Below are 24,028 nucleotides of genomic sequence, written 5' to 3'. Positions count from 1 at the left end.
TTTATGGCTACCACTTAGTGACACATAAGTGCTGCTTGCTTTACCCAGAGAAGGATATAAAATTCAAACCAAGTAACAGCATGAACAAAAAGGCAGAATCCATGGGTCTGACCAAGCTGCACAGTTTTACTGATAGGATATACAGCCACCAAAGATCTCCATCTGTAGGAACAAACCAACCACTCCCTGAATAGCATACTGATGCCCATCCCATGTTCTGGGAGACAAGTTCTGTGAAAGTAAATTTCATACTCAGTGGCTGAGATAAGGTTAGCTTCATAGTCTCAGCATGAGCCAAATTTCACCTTCACTGAAGGTATTTTGGCATACTGTAGCACTTCAGATACATTGCAGAATGACACACATCATGACCCTGTACAGGATCACTTTACGACAAGAAGTTTCTATGCTCATTACCAAAAGCTTTCTACAGCATTTGTCCAACTGGATCCATGTTTCAATACATAGACTATTTAGATACATGCAGCACATATATATACAAATACAATTTAAAGTCCCAATCTTTCTAGTAGCAATCTAAGGCACAAATCATAATGCTCCAAAGAAAGGTTCAAAATCAGCCTTGATGGCTGTGGTGAAAGAACTCATTTCTCTCCCTTGGCTAAAGAGAGAAGTGGATATCTCAGATCTTGACAACAATAAGGTAAACACTCAATAACCCCATATAAACAACCAAAAAAAAATCAGTCCAATTTAATCCCACCTCCTAGCTCTGTATCTGTTTTACACTCAGAGTTTACTTACTGTGCATGAGACACCTTCTTGTATCAACCAAGAAACTGTCTTTGGGGAAAAATCCCTTAGAGTTCATGAGTTACACTTCTTGCAGAGAACAACAGAATTTGACTATACTAGACAGTTTTTGTTTGTTTGTTTTGAAATGTAGACATCTACTTTGCCATATATTTAAGCAATCCTTATTATGTCCCACAAAGGCTGGCAGATAGGTGTTTCATAATGGCATCAGATACATGAAATTACTTACTCACACAGATACACAAACCCTGATCATCACATTAGGGGCAGAAGTACAGAAATTTTGTTGTCACTTCTCCAGCCTGACTGCAGGAGCACTCTCTGAATTGGAAGGATCTTGGGTGGCTAGTACTGTGTCAGGCAGCAGTAAAGCTAGAAAGCAAGATAAAACAAAGTGTGTTATGGCAATCTTCCCAGCATTTCAGGTGACAGGAGTAAGAATGTTTAGCATTTAGCTTCATTCACCAATGGACAGAAGGGTATAAGATTATTGTCCATCTCTTAAGAGGCTGTGGACAATCACAGCATCCAAGTTCACCGTGTTCTGTGCTGACATTCAGACCGCCATCCCAAAACAGAACAGCAAGGTCAAACACTTGCCCACATGAGCTGGCAGAGTAGCTGCAAAGTGGCATATTATATGGAATTCTCAGACTGACCCTGAGCTACCATAATCTACTGCCACAGCACCTGTCTCATTAAATTACAGAGCTGTGTGCATCCTTGAACAGCAGAAAGGAAGTTGACACTGAGATCACGCATATGCTCTGTAGTGGTGTCTCACCCCACTGGTTAATGAAATCAAAACCCATCTGGGGATTTGTTCAGAAGTCTCATTCAACATGATCTTTGTGCCAAAAGCTAGCTCTTAAAGTCCTACCAGAATCTGTCCTTTTTATTTTTATTTTTTTCATTTTGCTATTCCAGAATAATTCTGGTAACCAACTGGCTTTCAGAAGTGGCTGAGGGAGCCACAGGACTTGTACCTGCTCACAGTGGGCATCTGAACATCTTTGGCTGATATCTTTAGCTTTGTAAGCCATATTCCAGTGATATAAAGTCAGAACTGCCGGTTTGGTAGATGGCAAAGTTTCCTGCTTGCTGCTCAAGAGATTTAGCTCTGAATCCCAGTCCAGGCCAGACTTCATCAGTTACACAAACCAAGACACTTCCCTATCACAAACTACAGTACCCAGTCTTAAAAAAATGTGACAAAACCCCAAAACTTCCCTGCCTTGTAGACATGATCTGAAGACATATATCAAGTTAATAGCATCTTGCACAGGTACTGATGAGCTAAACGTTACCTAAATTCTGTGTTTAAATAAACAAAGAACTCTGATTGTGGGTTAACCCATCTCAGCTTCCATATCTAGCAATGCACACAACAGTATCTGAAGAAGAGACCAGATGTTTAGGGCTCCTGCTGTACCTTCCACACTGCTGCACTGATACAGACTGCTTAAGCATTTTACTCATTCCTTTTATTTGTTGTTTTTTCCTATAAGCCTTGATTGAGTAACAGCACAGGGAACAAAAAGTCCAAAGGACAGAGAGGATAGGAACACCTGCCAGATAAATTACTGGTATATATACACCCCTCTGAGACAAGCTGGGTGGGCAATTAATTAAATCATTTCATCCATCTCTTCCAAGCTCTTTGTATGCAAATGTAATTGGGACATTCTAGCCAATCACTACATATAATAGATTTAAAGATCTCTTAAAGAGATTACTGCAGGCTTTTATACATCTTAAGGGGTTTTATCTTTACTTGCACAGAAATGTTGTCAGGGGCCATGAAATATCTCTGCCTATTCCATAAGCACACTTTGCATTAGTAGGATGCACTTCAAGTAATTTGGTTAATGTACTGCATTTGGAGAAGACAAAAGAATCAGGTAAAGAGCCACAAGAAATAGGTTTTATGTCACTTCTTAAAAGCTCCATTCTGCTTTATCATGTTCACATTATAGAAATGTATACGCTGGCATTTCTAAGATTTATGGTGGCTTGTTAAATGCAGAACTTTATTTAAAATACCTATCAAAGGTGTTACCTAGCCTAGATTTCCTGAGACCTAGGGACTTTGTAGTGGGACTAAGCACCTACCACACATTTGACACTCAAAGCATTTGAAATAAGGATACCCTTTTCAACAGAATCATGTCAAAAAGACTTAAATAACCTGCCTAGAATCTTGGTGGGAGAAGATGTCTCTAGGGTGATGAGATGATCAAAAGGAGGACTAAAGCATTTGGGGAGATGTTTGAAATGCACATCTAGAAGACAACAAAAGAAATGAATAGTCATTGGACATTAAGGAACCTCCCTACAATCATTGTGCAGTTTACTGGTTTCACACTAACCTCTAGTCTTTTAACATGGGGAGAAAAAAAAACATCATTCAAAAGCGGAAAGAAATTTTTCAACAGGCAGCTGAAATCTGATGTGTAATGCCCTCTCTCCCTGAAACAGGAGAGTGTGAGAATATTTTATCCTAAAGTTCTGAGATCAATTGACTTGGAAAGATACTATGAGAATGCATAATGACAATTCAAAAACATGCAGACACATTTTGATTTGCCACTAGCTTAGGACAGGAAGGGAAAAAAGAAAAAGCAAACAAACAAACAAACAAAAACCAAACACCAAACCCACAGTCACAGGGACAAACAGCCCTTTCAGGACATCAGCCTGAAATAGCTTTCAGTTAATCTTTATGTCCTGCAAAGGTGAAATAGATTCTGAGAGACATCAGGCAGGACACAGCAATCCAAACTACCATAGGTCCATTTTCTTTCTACATCATCTGTCTGAAATAACCTTGTGAGGGCTCCATGGCATTTGTGTAGGTCATATGACAGCTCGATCTACACATGCCTCACAGGGAAGGCCCACAATAGAGATTTACATCTCTGTAAATTCTTCATAACTGTCTGATAACAGCAGCATCTGGTAACCTTTTTGGTATCTTGCAGAAGGAAGACTGACAGGCAGAGCAGAAAGAGGGAAGCAAGAGCATCATGAAGGTCTGAGGGTGTACAAGGCTGGGACAGGGGAAGCAGAGGATGAAGTGGGAGAGAATTCATGAGCATATAAAAAGGAAGGCAGGGGCAAATGAGCTGAAGGTGGTAGGAAGGCTAAGAGACAAGTCAGAGCAAAACTGATCTATGGAAGCTGCTTGCAAGATGACATGCTTTTCTCTTAAATTGTTTAGGTGGGCAGCTGCCTGAGGCCAACCCTGCAGTCACCAGGAGTAATATCTATTTTGAAGCATAACTGAAGGGCAAATCTGATTTGAAGGAGAGGTAGACGACTCTGTTCATTTAAGACCTCGAGATCTGACACTCCTAACATTAAGCATTGTGCTAGGCAATTTTATATCCATACTGCAAATCTTTGAGATCAGAGGAAGCCTAACACAGAGAGATCATTTTGCAGCTAAATACATTCAACGTTTCCAGTGTCAGCTGGGGATCTCTTGGTACACAGTACTGAATCTGTAATCATTGCAGAGAAATAATGATGCTATTCAGGTTTTATCTTAGACATCACATACACAATGACTAAATGGTTTTTCTCCAGGCTTCTGGCACTCAGTGCCACATGACAGAGCAAACAGTAAACCAGGTTTCTTTCAATTGCAGCACGGATTTCTTCCTTCATGAAACAGAAGCCTTTCTGCACGCTTTTCTCGTCCTGGCCATAAATCCCATTTCTCAGTGATTTATTACACTCTGCTCTGTGAATTCACGTGAAGACAGATCCATAAAAGAACATGCAACCACCCTTACACTCTCCAACAACATAAAAAAGATTTAGTGTAAACAAGAATCAGGACTGAAGGGATAGTACCAGTGAGAATCCTGGTCCTGTGACTAAATTAATACAATGACAGCCACTCTGAAATTTGTCTTTTCTAGCGAAATGATGAGGTACCCTGAAAGTCTCCATGACAACACAGCCCAGCCTTGTGATACAAGATGCTTATGCAAGAAAAGCATCTATAAGTACTGTGCCTAGGGAAAGCCTTCCAACAGCAACAACAACAAACCCACCCCACCCAAACACCAAAACCCCACAGGTCTTCAGCTGCTTTCTTCACCTTATTCAGATTTTCCAAGGTGTTTGTTTTTTCCTTTCCAAAGCATCAGATAAAAAAGGAATTCTACACAGTCTTCTGATCACCTTACTGATTGTTACTGTCATTTAAAAAGATATGAAAAAGAAACGTCAAATAACACAGAACTCTGGCAGGGTTGTTTGTTTGTTTTTTTTTTCCTTTGGTCAAAGTGCTAAAACCTTGTAGCTTAGTAGATTTTTGTGTTTCCAGAAGAGCTCTGTTGGTTGTTAGTCACTGTAACAATGGCCAGAAGTCTCAAACTGATGTTTTGATAAACCACTGTTCTCCACAGTGCATGCCATCTACAATATAGCAAATTTAGGTAGAGTATCCTTTAATACAAAATTCTTCTATAACAAAAGAGGGCATGCTTCTCCATCAGACAAGTTCTCATCCATGATGGCATTCATCTGCCTAAATAGAAAAGTCTAAATACCTTTGAGAAGCCCTAGGCTTCCTACTAATCTCCAACTGCTACTCCAGAAGAGACAAGTGTTCCCACAGGTCTTGTGTCATATCTCTCAGCTCTGTGTGAATAACAGACACAAGAGCATTTAACAGCCAAGATAGGGACATGACAGCAACTGGCATCTGGCACTATCAGAGTCAGCAAATGGCCTTCAAATGCCAGGATTTCACCCTACAAATCATATCAAGTGCATATCCAGAGTGAAAATATTAACTTTACAAAAAGCAATCAAGTGCTTAGTTTAGACTCCATCACTGGGAAGAGCCTATACCTTTCTAATTTCAGGGCCCATTTCACTGATTTCAATGGTACAGTGAAGTTGCAGAAGGTCCAAAACAAGTGCAAAAATTGAGGCCTTGAAGAAGCAGCCCTTTTGCCTACAGGCTGATTGAGTTTCCAGCAAATCTTTCCTCTAAGATCACAGAAACACATGTGGAGTACACTAAAAGTTGTCTTATTTAGTTAACATGGCTGGAGAATAAACCTGCAAATAAATAAGCCAAGCAGGGATTATATAAGCTTTAATACAATCTTTTATCAGAGCTGAGGAGTCCCTAATTAAACTAATTGTGGAAAATAGTACTTAATGAATCTGTAAATAAATGCCAGCAGGAGAGATGATAGTGATAAAGAATACCTACTAGGGAAGGTCTGATCTCCAGAGGAGAGTTAAAAGAAGCAAAACAGAACTGCTAGAGCATCCCTAGCCCAACTCACTAGTGGACATCCCAAAGGGGAATGCACAAACACACAGGAGAACAACCACAATTTTGTACCTTCCCTCACTAGCTCTTACCATGCACCTTCATCTCTGGTAATTCCAGTGGCATGTAACATCACTATACATTTGAAACATTCATCAGTTTAAATAGCCTTTGAAGTCCCTCCTTTCACACACTGCATTTTGCTGTATTTAAATCACTGCTAACACTCCAGCAAGCTCTGCCTGGTACTGCCTTTCATTACAACAGTGTGTGCAATATCTTGCCAAACCCAAGAAACCACAGTGACGTACATTCAAGGGTCTGTGGAAAAAATTGTTTGAATTCATGACAGAAAGGAGGTCACTCCTAAAGAATGAATTACTAAATTCCAGTGGACCCGGGTAAACAATATACAAAAACTCTTCAGAGGCCAAGACTTCAGGTGAGTCTAACAGGATGTAAAGTTTAGTCATTCTGCTCCAGGGAAAGGTAGGCAGCTGCTTTCCCTGAAAGCAAGGTTGGTCATTTTACTCTTGTGGAACACCCTTCCACAGTAAAACTGCAATCTTTTAATGGTCTGTAAAGGGTGCCACCCATGCTTGCATGCTGCGACTTCGTGAGCATTGCTGAGACAGCCAGCCTGTGCAACAAAGTTAAAACTTCTTTCTGAAAATGATTCTTTCTCTTTTTCCAGGACAATGTGCCGCATGATTCTCCCAACATTACTCCAGAATATTCAAATAAGCCACAAAACACCTAAGCATCAAAACAAACAGACACATACGCATGTGTGTTTAGTCCCTCCTTACTTCTTCAGCAATTCTCCTCATCACATTGACAACTAGTACTCTGCCTGAAGGACATCCCTTCCTTCAGCTTCCTCAGTGGCATTCAACAAACAGTGAAAGGCTAATTTCATCCCATTTTAGCTGGTCTGCAATGTTGTTCCACAAAACTTTCAGCAGGAGGACCATACATAGTAGTTGCACCCTGCAGGAATCACTTCAAGGTATAATATCCCCTACAAATTTGCAAGTAGACTCGTCCTTTGTTGCTGGCCACCTTTTCCCGAAGAGCTGGAGCTCAACATTAATTTTATCTTAGATCTTCTATTTCCAGCTTGCTCTCAATTTTTATATTTATGTCTTTTTTAAAGAAAAACATCTTTCTGAATTTCCTTATCCCTAACAGTTAAATTCAGCTGAACATCTGAACCTATTATTTGACCCAAACCAGTCAATTTTAAGTGAATAAGACTGCATTATGTCTTAAGATCCATATCACTACAACAATCTACAACTCCAGCAATCCTTTTTCCCCAGCTACTCTCTGGAACAGCTTCTGATGCTCTAGAAGGAGCAGACGTAAAGATATTTTATCCAGGAACTAAAGAAGAAAAACAAACCAACAAAAAACAAAACCAAAAATACCCCAAACCAAACACACCACCACCACCAAAAACAGCCAGAGTAGTGTCATATCAGCAAATCTAATTTTATTTCTAAGATTAGTCTAATGCAAGAATGTACAAGTCTCTAACTTACAGGAGAACTTTATGCGAGTCACTAAGCTGGAAAGTCAAGGTGGGGATCAGAAAATAAATAGCTTACTCTTTGCATTTTGTTTGAATAATTTGTTTCAACAGACTTTTACTACATCACACTTCATTATGGATACTAATATACCAACATCCTCAAGGAAAGGTCAGAGACTATCATACCAATTTCCACATGTAGCACAGAAGAAACCATTATTTGGAAGCTCCATACAACACAGATTTTGGTTGCTTTAGCAGTAAATAACTTAAACTACGACCTTGCATCGGTGTGGAAACTAAAACAATATGATGGTGAGAACAGAATACCATCACCATGGGGAAGACAGAACCATTAATGAAGTTAATTGGTATTTCATCTCCTTTACAGACAGTTTTGGACAGGTGATCTTGATACCTCATTTAAACAGGAATCTTAATGCATTTCACCTGCAGGAAGAAAATAACCCAAAATTTTGCACAGTAATGAACTAATGTCCGGACTGACAGATAGCTAGGAGATTTGAAATGTCGCTTTGCACAGAGAACAATACTGATCTGCAACATCTATTTGCAACCCTTACCTTACTCCTTTATTCTATTCCAAAATAAAATATTCTTTTTCTTTCTAAATTGACTTTTCTCTATTTTCATTCTTTCTTAGTTCAAATAGCTTACCAGTTTCAGTGAACTTGCTCTTCTGAGTCGTGTCTTTTAAAAATAAAGATACATGCCTTAGAAGACAGAATGTTTATAGGAGAAGCTCCACCACACTCCAGATTATGTTAAGTGGTGGGAAGGACTAAGATCCCAAACGTGTGCATACATATTCATCTACACCCACAACACCACTGAGAATCAGGTGAGCTTGTCTCACTGCAAGTGATGGCTCACATTAAAGCATATAGTTTATATGCAGAATACTGAAGCATGATTTAGTTTTGTTTCTTCGTCTGAAAACAAGTTTGTTGTCATAAGGAGCAGCCAGCCCTTTAGAGACATACATTTAGTACACTAGTGCTTGCAAAAGCTGAATGATGGGGATAGTACTGAAAAAAAAATGTACTTGAATGATGCAGATAACTGCATTTTGCCATAAAGAGAATCTGCTATATCATAGAGCTGACTGTGATGACTGTCAGCCTGAGTTATACCCAGAAAAATGCCATTTGAGTGGGTTTATTCCCCCTTTTCCTTTTGTCTGGAACAGAACTATGCCATTTTCAGCTTATATTTCAGTACCGGCATTTAAAAAATTGAGTCTAACAACTGAAATTGAAGTTATAAGTGATTAATTCCTCTGAAAAGACTGCTCAGATAAATAACACAGCAGACTTTTTGTGTCTGTTATAATATTTTGTGCATTTTCACTTGCACCATGCAGCTGTAATGAAGATTAAAACAAGCATAGGGCTTACTTGTTGCACCTCAAAACAGAGTTGATGCCAGGTTTTACTATAATCAAAAGGATGTACTATTTGCCAGCTGAAGTCCTTTTCAACTCAAAAATCTTCTGTGTATGGATAAAAATAGCACCATGGTGACAGGGCTGTGTCCTCCTCTTCTCTGCAGCCCTGAAAGAAGACAGTACCTGGCAAGAACTGGCTGGTGTTAATGAGGTGATGTGCAAACATCGATGGTATCAGCTGCTCTGTTCTTGTGCAATGTGACTTTTCTCTTGCCCTCTATGCAGTCACCACCCAACAGCCACATGTTAGGACTTGCCATTTGTTGTGTTTCTCCTGCCTTTTCCAATTTTATATGCTGATATTTTCCTTTCTGCTCCCTGCTGTGAGGGCAGGTTGTATATCCAAAGAATCACATTTCAGACCTTTTGTGTTTGCCTTTTTTTTTTTAACCTTCAGTTCTTCTTTCTGCTTTTACTTTCAAAACAACTTCCAAGTGTTCCTGTGCCCTCCCCATTATTTCCATCCTAGCTTTTCAGGCTAAGTCACACAGTAGCAAATGGGGTTTGATTTATTTATTTTTGAAGCAGAAGGACAGATATCCAGCACGAACTAATCTTTTTTTTATCTTACTGCAGGATTTAATTTCTTCCTTATTATCCTCTTCTGGTTATTTCAAGGGGGGTTACTTATGTGGACTTTCAGTGGTTTAAAAAAAAAACCAAGTCCTAACCTTCTGCAGTTTATTATTATTTAACTTAAATACTCTGTTCCCCTTTGTGGTGCTACCTTTCTTTTCTTCCAAGTACATTATTAGGCAATTATCCTTAATTTCATTAAGCAAGGTCTCAGGCTCCCAGTTATCTTAACATATCTACATAACTGAGGTCAAAAGCATGTCTCTTTGTATGAGAACTTGAAAGGGTGTGGAGAAGCTCTCTTTGTTTTAGAGAGAGCAACCATGTATGTTTTCATACGATGTTTTTGATCCATCAGTAGGCACAGCCCATACCCACAATGTCTGTTTAGAGTGCAAATCCCATCTCTAATGCTCTGTACTCCGTAGCCAGAGTTAATAATTCCACTGTCCTACAGTCCCAAATGAGCTCATGACAGCTCACAAACCCAGCAAAGAGCAGTATCTTTTTATGGGGAATATATATACAAAATTCCAAACCTTCACCTGTGTAACAGAAGATCTTGAATGATGTGATGGATCCTTCACTTTCTTTAAAGTAATTTCTTTAGATAAGAGTTTTCCAGTTATATGGGAGCATAGTCAGGAAGGCTGGAGTTAAATCTTTGGACATGGTTAAGACTTTATTTTATTTTTTTTCAATTAGTTGGTTGGTTTTGGTAGGGCTTTCTGTGGAGTGGAGATCTGTGTCAAAGGAGGACACCACACAAATAAACAAATAATCAGGACACTTACATTTCTGCACTTTGAGAAGTCTCAGGCATAACAAATTGTAGTGAACAGATTAGGCAAGATGAATCAGGCAGTGGGAGTCAACATCTTAACTGAAAAGAACCTCAGTCTAAGTTTAGGTTGGAAGGGAGATTAAAGATCATTTAATCCAACCCTTCTGTGGTAAGCAGGGACATCTTTAACTAGATCAGAGCCCCATCCAAGCTCACCTTGGATATTTCCAGATATGAAGTTTCTATCACAAATCCCAGAAACCTGTTCCAGTGTTGCACCACCCTCAGTGTAAAAAGTTTCTTCCTTGTATCTACTCTAAATCTTCCCTTTTTTACTTTAAAACCATTACCCCTTGTCGTGTCACAACAGTCCCTGATAAAATGTCTGTTGCTATATTTCTTGTAGGACACTTTAAGTAATGAAAGGCTGCGGAAGGTTTCCCTGAAGCTTTCTCTTCTACAGGCTCCCAATTCTGTCAGACTTCCTTCACAGAAGAGGCCTTGCAGCCCTCTAATAATTTTTGTAACCCTAAGTCAGAATATCTATACTACTTTCCATTAAATGACCCAGATGAGTGACAAACATGAGGATAATAAGTAGCATTCAAATGTGTAGCAGCTCACTGCTGAACATAGCATATCAAGAGTTGATGGGAAAAAGTTTCCAAAGGCGAGTGACCCATTTTTCAAAAGACATTGCAGACTACATTCTAACCTCAGAAAGGCAGCAATTATGTATTTTAGAAAGCAGGCTGAGATGAGAGGTGGTGAAAGAATATAAAATAATGAATGCTCCGGAGAAGATTCTTTCTCATGAGTCTAGATAGATGTTTGAAGAAATTAAGAGGTGAAGAATGAAAGGCAGATCAAAGAAATGTTATTTCTAACTCACCATGTGATTAAAGTGTAATTAATTGCAATAGGATGGGGGTGAGCCCCCCAAAAAAAGCAGAATTCTAAATGAGATAGAACATCACATTGGTATCAGAAATATCCACAGTTATTTTTATTGATGATTAAAATTTTCAATTAAAATAATTCACCCTATCAAAATATTAAGAAAGAATGTTAAATCTCATGCTGTAGAGCTTAAGAGCCTCTCCAAACATTAAGGGCTCTGGATGAGTCACAGCTCACAGAGCCAATTATTCACGTCTTCCAATTGTTAATTCTGACACTACAATCTTACCCTATGGTTTTAAATGAATGGGATTGAGCTTCTGCTTCTTTTGGACTAATTGGAAATTCTCAGCCCTAAACCATATTGTCCTTGTGCTTAGGGTGTCCAAGAACTGCAGGTGCTGAAGGACATATTTATTACTTCAAAACATATCTCGTGAGCAATTCTATATTATTATTTTTCAGCTCAAAGTACAGAGTAGAAGTTAATTATATCAAATTGTCTATTGTCCTCTCTGATATAGTAACTTTAAGCTTCTCTTCCAGGTTTTCTATTAGTTTGTTACTGTTTGTAAGAAAATAAACTAAAATAAATTCTGAGTGGCTTGCCAGGTAGACATGACTGCATACAGAAATAAATTGTGACAACCAACGATTTAAAGCAGAGATATCATCTTTTATTGCATCAATTCATAGGAACTGTGTGTTTTTTTTCCTCAAATGTCTTTGACTTGGTGATGCTGACTTAAATATACTTCATGTCCTCAGTTAAGTGCTGAGGCTAATGACTTTAACATTCAGATCAATAATCCCTTGAAACAGACTGAAGTGAGTTTAGGACAGAGCAAACTGTGATATACTGAATCCCTGGGGACCCATCTTTTATCTCTTCCAAACAGTTACAGCACAGGCATTGTAAAGCCCACCTTGATCACATTGCTCTGCCAGCAGGGTTCAGTCTTATTCTGGAGAAACTGCTTCCAGGGATGACAGAATAAGAATCCTTCCTCTTTAATTTGATTGCTTAGGGTGCCAATTAGCACAGGTTGATAGGGACTCCAGCATGATGAAAAATCAATTGTATCCCCAAGGGCAGAGACAAAAACTCATTTCCTGTTAGGAGGGGAAAAAATATCATGCAGCTAGTTTATCGTAAAGATTAGAAACCAAAGTGAAATACACAAATTTGAACGTAGCTAACTTTAGTTCTTAAACACAAAGCAGATTCCTTTTGTAGCTGCTATAAGAGAAAACTTTTTAAAGAATAAACTTGATTTTAAAGTTGCACGTTTTGTTAGTAGGTTGTTGTGGTTCAAGCTTTCCCAGAGTCCAAAAGCCCAAATGGAACAGATTTAGATTGCCTCCCCTCTCCCTTTTCCCTGGTAGGGTAAAAGCAAACAAGGCAGGAGAAAAGAGAGGTAAAATCACAAAAGAAAACAGTCAGGAATCAATTTGGAAGTAAAAAGGTATAAAGCATTTGTGTAAAAGGGAAGTTACAAAGGTACAAGGAAAAAGGGTAAACAAAAAACCAATAATATAAAAAACCAGGCCCAGCCAGCATAGGATTGTCTTGATGTAAATGTGGACTGTCTTTAGGAGCTGGGATGCGACATAGAGCAGGCCTCACCACGTGCTAACAGCAGGACCAGCCTCTCTGGCTGGTAAGTGAGCAAACACAGGCCAATGGCTCCCCTTAAATAGGCTTGGTGGACAGGAAGGGGGAGCAGACTAGACCTTGACCAGGGACCCCTTCCCCTGGGAGAGGAAAACAAGTCTCTCTGCCCGCTTGTGCCAAGTTTATTTGTCCACCTGGGGGATTGGTTTTTTTCAGCCCACCCCCTTCAGGGATGTGTGTAACCTGATACATAGGTCTTCTTGGATAGCTTTGTCAGATTTCAGTCAATTCTCCTGCTTATCTTGTGGGCTTGAGCCTACAGAGGATGGAAGCAAGAGAAAGCTAAAACCAGATCTATCACTGATATTGCAGCATAGGGGAGTGTAGCGTGTTACACTACCGAAGTAGAAATGGGAGGCTTATCCCCCACTCCAGAATGATTTTCAGACCACAAATGGTTTTGTTTTATTTGGTTATTCCTATTTTTTTTTTTTTACTTTCTTTTTTAAAAATGGCCATGCAGCTAATTTGCCCACCATAAGATATATACAATCCATCTTGGCATCTGCTTTGCAGGGCGCAGCTCAGGTGTTTTTTGACTTTCTTTGCAGAGGACAGAAATGCTTCAGATTTAAAGTGGGCCAGAATTCCTTCACATATCCTGCAACTGTGGGCTATGGCCCACAGAGAAGAACAGACCCTTCATGTCTATTGATGGCATGCAGATCTGGGATAGAGACCTCAGTGCAGTGGTTGTAGATCAGAGATGCACCAGTGGTCACCTTTTTGAAAGCTAAGATATGCCTAATCAGACCTATAATTAAGTAGAAGTTGTTGTTAGACTCATCACATCGATTTTCCAAAAATTCCCTTCTACTGCAGGAGGTCAAGATATCAACAACATCCCTTAGCAGTTTTGTTTGCACACAGAGTATTCAGCACCAGTATCATTCTGCCCCTGTACACAGCACTGGTTAGGCCACACCTTCAGTTCTGGGCTCCTCAATTTAGGAAAGATGTTGAGATGCTGGAACAAGTCCAGAGAAGGGCAAAAAAGCTGGTGAGGGGTTTGGAGCACAAGCCCTGCAAGGAGAGGCTGAGGGAGCACCAGAACAAGAGGACACAGGCTCAAGCTGCACCAGGGAAGGTTTAGGCTGGATGTTAGGAAGAAGTTCTTCATAGAAAGAGTGATTGGCCATTGGAATGGGCTGCCCAGGGAGGTGGTGGAGTCACCATCACTGGAGGTGTTTAGGAAAAGACTTGATGGGGTGCTTAGTGCCGTGGTTTAGTTGATTAGATAGTGTTGGATGGTAGGTTGGACTCTATCTCAAAGGTCTTTTCCAACCTATCATCCTATCAACCTATCATCTGCAAGTGCAGATGCAAGCACATACATTTATACACATGTATCAGAGCTACTACATAGATGCAAGAAACCTCCTCTAGAATCATTTAAAGAGAACACTATTTTTATCTCTCCCAGTATTTATAGAAGGATGGGTTGCAAGGAATAGCCCAAATGTTTCTTTCCTTAAAGCTAACTACACATTCCTGTATTTTGGTTGCAAGTAAGATACATTTAATTCCCATCAGTTTGCACAGTGCTCGCATATGCTCTGTGGTGAGTCAATAAGATTTCAGGATGGGAGCCCTCAAAATGAGGAGCTGCAAAATCCTTCTTTAGCTCCTGTTTTATCCATGATGTACCATAAATAACAGTAGTCACTCCAGGCATTTGACTTGATGCCTGCAGTGTATCCAGTCTACATGTTTTATCTTTGAGAGGTCGCAGTATCTGAAGGTCTAGATCCTATCTAACCCAGGGAGGGCCCATAAGACAGCAATTCATCTTCCATTATTACCAAACAGATTTACATGGAGAAAGCATAAGGGAAACATAAGCACTCCCTTGCTGTATTTTCTCAACCCAGGCTCCTTATGAAACATGGCTAGAGCAGCCACAACTACATTTTTCATCCAAAAATTCAATGAATAAACTTTATAACCACATGGTAGACTCTGAAGACCAGCTCTCTTGTGCTGTTTTTGTTGATCTTAATCTACATCTCCTCCTCTCAATCTGCCCAAACAGTTTTAGCCTGTGAAATACTAGAAGCAGTTTTGGAATTATTTTGTACCTCATGTTGAAGTTGGACTATTTGGGGACTGATAGTCTAAAAAAGATATGTGAAACCAGTGGCTACCCAGAAAGTCTTCCTGCCTGCTCCAAACCTTTCATTAATTTGTTTTTGTTCCCTTAGGTATTCAGTGAAATAAAGACTGAAAACATTTTGCCTTTTTTTATTCCAAGGGGAGATTTACCATTAAGCAAAGCAATCCTACTAGCTCTGTCTTTCCTAGTCTAAAGAATATATCACCATTTAAATCAAAGTGAAACAACTTCAATAAACTAGAGGAGGAGAGCTACTCATAGTGTTTTTGTGAACCTCCTTAAACAAGTGTTTAAGAGCTTTGGCTGAGATCTCAATTTGTGGTTCCATGTTTTCTTTTGGCAGAAGAAGGAGTAAAATCTCTCAAACATCTATGAGTGCTCTAACCACAGTTCTGTTTGATGCAAGGGTGTTGTAACACCTTTCTGTGTCCTGCTCCAGGCCAGACCTCTAAGGGTTGCTCCAAATTGAGAAATAAAAGTAGGTGATTACCACAAGAGACTGCTGATCTGGTAAGACACATGAGCAAATCAGGATTTCTAAAACTGAGGCACTTCTGAACACATTCAAGGCCAGAGTGGTGAATGTCTGAGGGATTTACCTCTGGACACAGTGACTGCAACCTTGGTATTTTCAGGATAAGGCACCTGAGTAGAAATGTACTGAGCAGCCACACCAAAGTAAACCCTTATCAAGGCTTACTTACCAAAGTCTTTCTTTTCCCCTTGTCTCTAATCATCACTTTTCCAGAGATGGTCTCTCTGCCTATATGAATTATTTCAAGTAGCTATATGCTGCTTACAGAAATAGTCTCTCTGCTGGTTGACTTATACCTGAGGAGAGTGCTCTGCCATTCCTAATTGCTTTTATTAAGAGGTGTTTGTGCTACTCCCTATTTGATGTGGTGTTTACTGGATAGTTAATTACTACATGTGATTGTGCTGTGAAAGTGGGAATCAAAGCAGCTTCTCAGCTGTGCATCAGAAAAGCTGGAGATGGTGTTAAAAAGGTTTTATCCCACAAGGCTAATTATCATTAATTTTTCAGACTTTTCCAATATACACTCATGATCTTATGTTGATCTGATCATTCTTTCCATCCTGCCCCTGCCACAGAACTGCACTCAGCTGTTTGTTACTTAGAGTTGCCTTTTCTTTTTAGCCAAGACAGATATTTCTCCCTTATAGATTATAAGCCCTTCCTTTAAAAAAAACCCTCTAAAATATATTTCCCCTTCTTAGGCTGTGCACACAGGTAAAACCCTCCCTGCTCATCTCCTGTCAGCTCTTTGGCTACCACAGCATTCCTTTTGCTCCTTCACCTGGATGCAGCTAAGCTAGGCACACCGCTCTCAGTGAGCTCCCTTTGATCATTTCATCTTCCTCTACACATCAGACACAAGATACTTCAATCAGTTTTATATAATTTGTTCCCCATTGCATTTAACTGACTCATTAGTACCTTAAAACCAAAACCAGTTTCTCCCACCAGCTTTAATACAAAGGGATTAAATGAAACATGGTATTGCTCCCAGTTTCTTGCCAGTCATCACTCCTACCTTCTGCTCTGGCATGAATGCAGGATGCTGGCATTATAGGGACCCAGCTCTACAAAATGCCTTCTGGGAGCACAATGGAACTCTTCTACTTCTCACCGGTGCTAATGCCTCGCTGTCCTCACATTCTTCCGCAATGTCCCATTCAAAATTCTTCCACAAGCCAGTGATTCCTGACATGCACAGACATCCACAGAGTTTTAATAACACAAGGGATCATAATCATTACTTGTCTAACACAAGGACATCAAGCCCTACAGATAAAGCAAAATGTGTTATTTGAATGACAGTCACTCTATCTCATTACCAAAATTAGGTGGTGGGTTTTTTTTTCCCTTTTTAAGTTGCTCCACCTGCATAAGGAAACACATGATTTTAAGAATCTGACAACTGAAGAAAACTTTGCCAAAGAGACACATACAGTGGTGTCAGTTCAGTATTTGAAATCTAGCAGTGATTCTGGACTTTTAGGAAAGCCATTACTTTTTGCAGTCGGCAATGTAATTTAAGCATATGAACTTCTGAATTCATGAAATTCATGAATTCGTGACAAAAAATCTATTTTTGTGGATATAATCATTTCTGATTGCATCCTTTTCTCCACAGCAGTAAGCTTTTACACTGAAATGTCTGTGTAACCTTTTCCTTCCACCCTTATTTTCCTTTATGCAGTTCTTTGAGTTAATTTTTCCATACTTTAGAAGCCTGTTAAGCAGTGCACATCTTTTAAAATGCATTTCAGGGATAATCTTTTACTTTTTGGCTATGCCTTTATAATATTCTAAAAATCAACGAGAATTTTGTTTGTTCTTTTTTAATGTTAAATTTCCTGCATGATTACACCTAAAAGAGAAAGAAATGCTTCCAGAGGAAGTATGCTATAGCCCCACATGACTCAGATTTACAGTTGAGGTTTCTTTCTAGGTCTAGTAATTTTTATTTGTAGGCTGATACTTTTCATGGACAAAGATGGCAGATGTAAACAAATTATGTGGAGAAAAAAAAACACAGAGATTCTTTTCCTTACTCCAGTTCATCCTGCTGAGAAAGAATTTAATGAGTGAGGTCATGATGTAAATATGACTAAGATTACTCATGAAATAAGTCTATTTCTAATAAAAAAATTCCTAGTGGCCTGAGTAAAAGAAACTTGAAGCTTAGCTAGACCTCCTAATAGGCCTAATTATTCCCTTCCTTAGGTTTTGTTGTCTTACTATGGGATATTTTATCCCCTGGAGCTACCTCATTCTCTCCACAAACTACTGACAGATTTTAGAAACTAACTTAGACTGTGTTCCTAAATTTCACAGAGCTAAGGACAAGGGAGCTGATTCTGAGAATGATGCTGTAATGGCTAATTCTTCCTCTTGAGGTAGGCTAAATTGACTTTTTGTGTGACACTGCTTCACAAGAACAGTAAAAGACATAGAAGCAAAAGACCATAAATAGAACTATAAATGAGACCACACAAGTGGTCATCTCATCAGATCGTCTAATGGCTAAGTGTTGTCAGCCCTGGAGTAAGTGTCATCAATGCAGCAGCAAAGTCTCACAAATTCTAGGAAACTGTACTTCCTGGGGAATAAGGAGCACATGGAGCATGTGTGATCGATTGTACTGTCACTGTGTGCCTTTTAAAGTCTGTAACTGCCTTAGTGGCTGTTCATGCTCACTCTTCAGTAAGTCATCATCTAGATGCAAATGGCTGTATTATGGATGTGACTCCTCACCTCAGCTATTCTGATTTTAGCTTAGAGGTAGACACAAGAGATGTATTCAGGTTGCCACCCCCTGCCCTGTTCAGTATATGTTCCCATTTATAGCTGGCTAAGAACACTTGAACATTTCCATTACTGTCAAGAGGTAATGTTTGAATTTGGTCCATCCTAAATCTGCTCACAGTTGTTATTAACATTCCTGGGCTTAGCCACAGCACACCCATAGTCCCAGGCTATACTTGTGAAACTAATGATATGCTAATCAATACTCTTCTGTGCAGTCTCATTATTTATTATGCCTGGCAGGGCTATATATTTGAGAAAGTAACAGGTTGGAGGAAGAAAGCTATCTTATATAACTTCCTCTTACAATGTCCAAGTGGTACCTATTTTGAAGAATGTAGGCAGTTGAACATTTCTTTCTACAACATCCCCTTATGAAAGGATAGTTTGGATATAATTTTATTAATGATATCTCTCATGCCAGAAGGTGACTATTTTTCATGTGAAAATTAAATAAGGGCAAGAACAATCAATTCCAGACTGTCTTGGGATATATTCTGAAAAGCTTTTGTCTTATATTTCACATGAGGAAAAGGATCATTTCCCACTGAGAGTCATTTAATCCACAAAAATCCATCAAACAAAATTCCTGAGCTGCTCTTGGTGCTGAGTGAACTCCTCTTATTGCTGAATATTCAAGGGGATTTTAGTAAATGTCATCAACAGAATTGTGTAAGATCAAAAATACCCTCAAGGAAGTGAGCACACACAGTGTGAATGGAAACAAAGTGTGATTCTCATCCTCTTAGCCAGTACCAGGGATTTCTCTGGTCTTCCACAGCTGCAAGTATGGAAGTCTTACAAACTTGAAGATGACAATTTAACATTAGCAATAAACCCATGTCCTCCACTATCAAGGCCAAAGCCGTACATAAACCATGCAAAGAGTAGTCTCCAGACATGATGTTCCACAGGAGAAGCAGACCAGGATGAAAAGGAAATATCTCCTTTTAAAAGGAGATACTTGGTGAGATGGAAGAGGTCCTCCAGTTTTAGCTGGTAACACTATTGATTGGAATTTCCCCTAGAATCTCCTGTTTACTTATATTTACTGGACACAGTGACAAGGCCTAAAGCTGGTAGAGGCAGAAAGCTTGTTGCTTCTTGCCCATTGAGACAGATCAAAGGCAAAGCCTCGGCGCCTGGCAATAGGAGTGGCTGAGAGATGCCAATCTCTTGTTCCCAAATTCCTTCTGTTTCTGTTCTCCTGAAACACAATTCTCTGTGCAGTAGAGGCCTAAGTCTCTCCTATATAATTAGTCAGATATAGAAAAGAAATAGCAGTGAAATATATATGAAAGATATAGAAAAGAAATAGCCTGGCTCCTGCACTGATGAAGCTTAGCCTTAGCACAGCAATGAGCGATCTCTCTGTTCCCAGGGAAGGAACAGTACATACCTCCTCTGTAAATTGTTCTAATTATGCCATAATTACTGTACCTGGAGGAAATCCTTTAGATGTTCTGTGCTGAAGTCTCACCTTTAAATTTTGACAAACAGCAGCAAATTGCTGTTAAAGTCATTAAGCTACTGGTGAGAAGGTACCAGAGACTTAACAAAGCCTTTCCATCACTCATTTTTTGTTGTTCTCTGCTGGAGGGCAGAGAGGCTCTGCAGAGGGACCTCGACAGGCTGGCCAGATGGGCAGAGTCCAACGGCATGAGATTTTAACACATCCAAGTGCCGGGTTCTGCACATTGGCCACAACAACCCCATGCAGAGCTACAGGCTGGGGTCAGAGTGGCTGGAGAGCAGCCAGGTAGAGAGATAACTGGGGGTACTGGTCGATGGTAGGCTGAACAAGAGCATGCAATGTGCCCAGGCAGCCAAGAGGGCCAATGGCATCCTGGCCTGCATCAGGAACAGTGTGGCCAGCAGGAGCAGGGAGGTCATTCTGCCCCTGTACACTGCACTGGTTAGGCCACACCTGGAGTCCTGTGTCCAGTTCTGGGCCCCTCAGTTTAGGAAGGATGTTGACTTGCTGGAACGAGTCCAGAGAAGGGCAATGAAGTTGGTGAGGGGTTTGGAACACAAGCCCTATGAGGAGAGACTGAGGGAGCTGGGGTTGCTTAGCCTGGAGAGGAGGAGACTCAGGGGTGATTTTATCACTCTCTACAACTACCTGAAGGGAGGTTGCAGACAGGCTGATGATGGTCTCTTCTCGCAGGCAGCCAGTACCAGAACAAGAGGACACAGTCTCAGGCTGCACCAGGGGAGGTTTAGGCTGGATGTTAGGAAGAAGTTCTATACAGAGAGAGTGATTGCCCATTGGAAAGGGCTGCCTGGGGAGGTGGTGGAGTCACCATCATTGGAGGTGTTCAGGAGGAGACTTGATGGGGTGCTTGGTGCCATGGGTTAGTTGTTTAGGTGGGTTGGATTGGTTGATGGGTTGGACACAATGATCTTGAAGGTCTCGTCCAACCTGGTTTATTCTATGTATTACATGCAGACCAGGCACAGGATTATATTACTGTATCACAGGTTGTGAGAGACAAAGGTACTTCATACCCTGTTCTTCAAAGCAGGCTGAAAATCCACAGTAACAGTCTTATAGTAGCTTAATATGTTACCATCTGTAAAGACCATGAATTAGAGCTCTCATCCATCACACTTCATACTTTCATGGACACTGTCCTGCCCAACATGCTTATCTCTAAATTGGAGAGATGTGCATTTGACTATACTGTGGGTAAGGAATTAGCTGGCTGGTTGCAATCAACCGCCTGAGTGGAGATCAGTAACCGCTGGCATTCCTCAGGAGTCACACTATTTGGTCTAGTGATGTTAAGCATCTTTGTCAGCCACAGGGACAGTGGAATCAAGTGCACCTCCCGCAAGTCTCAGGCTGCACCAGGGGAGGTTCAGGTTGGATGTTAGGAAGAAGTTCTATACAGAGAGAGTGATTGCCCATTGGAATGGGTTGCCCGGGGAGGTGGTGGAGTCGCCGTCATTGAAGGTGTTCAGAAGGAGACTTGATGGGGTGCTTGGTGCCATGGGTTAGCTGTTTGGGTGGGTTGGATTGGTTGATGGGTTGGACACAATGATCTTGAAGGTCTCTTCCAACCTGGTTTGGTTTATTCTAAAGTTTGCCAAAAACACCAAGCTGTGTGGTACAGGCAATAAGCTGAATGGAAGGGAAGCCATCCAGAGGGACTTGACAGGCTTGAGAGTAGGGCCTGTGTGAACTTTATGAAGTTCAACAAGGACATGTGCAAGGTCCTGCCCATGGGTCAAGGCAATCCCAAGCACTAATGCAAGCTGGCTGATGAGCAGATTGAGAGCAGTCCTATGGAGGACTTAGTGGTTTTGGTTGATGAGAAGATCAACATGACCCAGCAATGTGAACTTGCAGCCCAGAAACTAAATTGCAACCTGGGCTGCATCCAAAGAAGCATGGCTGGCAGGTTGAGGGAGGTGATTCTGTCCCTCTGTTCTGCTCTTGTGAGACCTACCTGGACTACTGTGTTCAGCTCTGGAACCCCCAGGACCAGAAACATATAGACCTGTTGGACTGAATCCAGACAAGAGCAATGAAGACAGTCAGAAAGCTGGAGCAGCTCTCATGAAGATAGGCTGAGAGAGTTGAGATTGCTCAGCTTGGAGAAGAGAAGGGTCTCACAAGACCTTATAGCAGCTTTCCAGGACCTAAAAGAGACCCACAGGCAAGACAGAGAGCCACTTTTTACAAGAAAGTGTAGTGAAAGGACAAGGAGTAATAGCTTTAAACTGAAAGAGGGTAGATTTAGATTAGATGTAAGTAAGAAAATCTTTACTGTAAGGGTGATGAGACACTGGAAAAGGTTGCACAGGGTTGTGGATGCCCCCTCCCTGGAAGTTGTCAAGGCCAGGATGGATGGGGCTCTGACCTAATTTAACCTAATGGAAGGTGTGTCTGCCCATGCAAGATAGTTGGAGGTAGGTGGTCTTCAAGGTTTCTTCCAACTCAAATCATTCTATGATCCTATGATAATGTATGGAGAATAAACTTAAGTAGATGACAGCTTCATTTAGTTGTCTTGGCTAGGACATTGCCTGCTTTGTCACCTTTTCTGTAAGGGTGACCATTGGGGTTAACACAAAGACCAGACAAGTAGAAAGTGTAACATTAAAGTGTCCAGCATGAATCCTGAGTCCTCTGGTCCTCTTCCATGCAAGCTTTATTGCTCCATTTTTACTCACATGAATATGACAAGATACCACATATGTGATGCACATTTCAGTTCTAGGTAGGCCATCTTTTTGAGGGGTCATAATGGCTGATAAGAAAACCTGAATCAAGCAGCTCCTCAGTCATTTTGCTGTCATGTATATATAAAAGACATGAAGTCACAGCAGGGCTTGTTACATCAGTGCAGTATATGACATACTACTTTTATCTAGGAAAAGAACGAGCTTGAATCAAAACATATCTTTGAGATCATGCTGTAGTACTGATGGTACTTAGGACCACTTCTAAAATAAGCCCTTAATCTTTGATCTGACAACTGGATATAATCTGGTATAAACATCTGAATGTGAAAAAAATAATAATAAATGTTCAGAAGTGGCAAATATTAGTTCTCATGTTGCTGTGAGATGTGTCAGTTTGTTATTTGCAAAGCAAAGAGCCAGCACATGTGTAGGTGGAATATTCATGCATGTTCTGGTTTTGCAGGAAAATGTATCTCCTGTTGTTTCTGGAAGACCTGGCACAGCTCATGTTAAATCACAGGGATTCATTAATGCTAAAACACTCCATTCACCCATACCTAGGAAGCTTTAGAAGTTTGTTGTGTTGAAAATCTGGAGGAGTAACCTTGTTGGTCTTCCCGGCTAAATGAACCTATGAGCATGACTGTATCTATTTGCTGGAGACATGAAGATATCAGACTGATAAATGCATTAATATGCTCTAGTTCAGCTGCAGGTGGTATATCTGAATGCTTAAAGAACAAATGCATTGAAGATATGAAGATACAGTGGATACTGAAAGGTTTTTGTATAAATTGGTTATGCACAGTCCAGTGAAAAAATGGTCATCCAGCCAGTAAAAGCAACACACCACCCTGAGGTCCTTACTGTTCTTTTGTTTGTAAAAGAAACAGGGCCTAAATGCCTTTCAGTGGAAGTTACCGTACAGTCAGGTTTAGAAAGAGGAAAGGAAGCAGAAAGCCACATACCAGGCATCCTCCATGTGTCTCCAGTGCTCCAGGACCTGTCTTGTTAGTCTGCACACCACTAACAGTTGTATGCAGAAGGCCTACATTTTGCTGAGCATATCCATGCCTCTTTTTTTTGCACAGCTAACATAACTCTGTCACACTTGTAGAAAATCACATATGAAATCAGAAAGACCTGTTGTGTAAGGGGAAAGCACAAAGAAGAAAGACAGGGAATAGTAATAATTGGTTTAATCCACCCAAGGAACAGGCTGCCAGTTGGCACTTCTGGCATTTAGTGTATTAACTGTCAGCACCTGATGGATTAAGAGGCAGAGCTCAGTAATATGTTTGTGCTGTAGGAGGCAATTCTACATTGGTGAAGGGCATTTAGTTTGAAGAAAAAAACCTTTGCTCTGTATTCTTGTGG

The 24,028-nt window shown here is 40.4% G+C and overlaps 1 protein-coding gene across 1 annotated transcript in view; it reads right to left on the bottom strand.

The window, feature by feature from the left end:
* FAM135B (family with sequence similarity 135 member B) overlaps positions 1–8,377 on the bottom strand; it is a 244,861-nt gene extending 236,484 nt beyond the window's left edge. Inside the window, exons 1-2 of the mRNA XM_068155482.1 lie at positions 8,289–8,377; positions 1,011–1,149 (exon numbers count right to left, since the gene is read on the bottom strand). The gene's annotated coding sequence lies outside the window, so the exon portion shown is untranslated. The remainder of the gene's footprint in view (positions 1–1,010; positions 1,150–8,288) is intronic.
* Between the last annotated feature and the right edge of the window lie 15,651 nt (positions 8,378–24,028).

This window comes from Melanerpes formicivorus, unplaced genomic scaffold (assembly GCF_026170545.1).
Source record: "Melanerpes formicivorus ecotype bairdi unplaced genomic scaffold, bMelFor1.0.p_v2 SCAF_32, whole genome shotgun sequence".
Taxonomy (NCBI): domain Eukaryota; kingdom Metazoa; phylum Chordata; class Aves; order Piciformes; family Picidae; genus Melanerpes; species Melanerpes formicivorus.
This window is presented reverse-complemented; position numbering and strand designations above follow the sequence as displayed.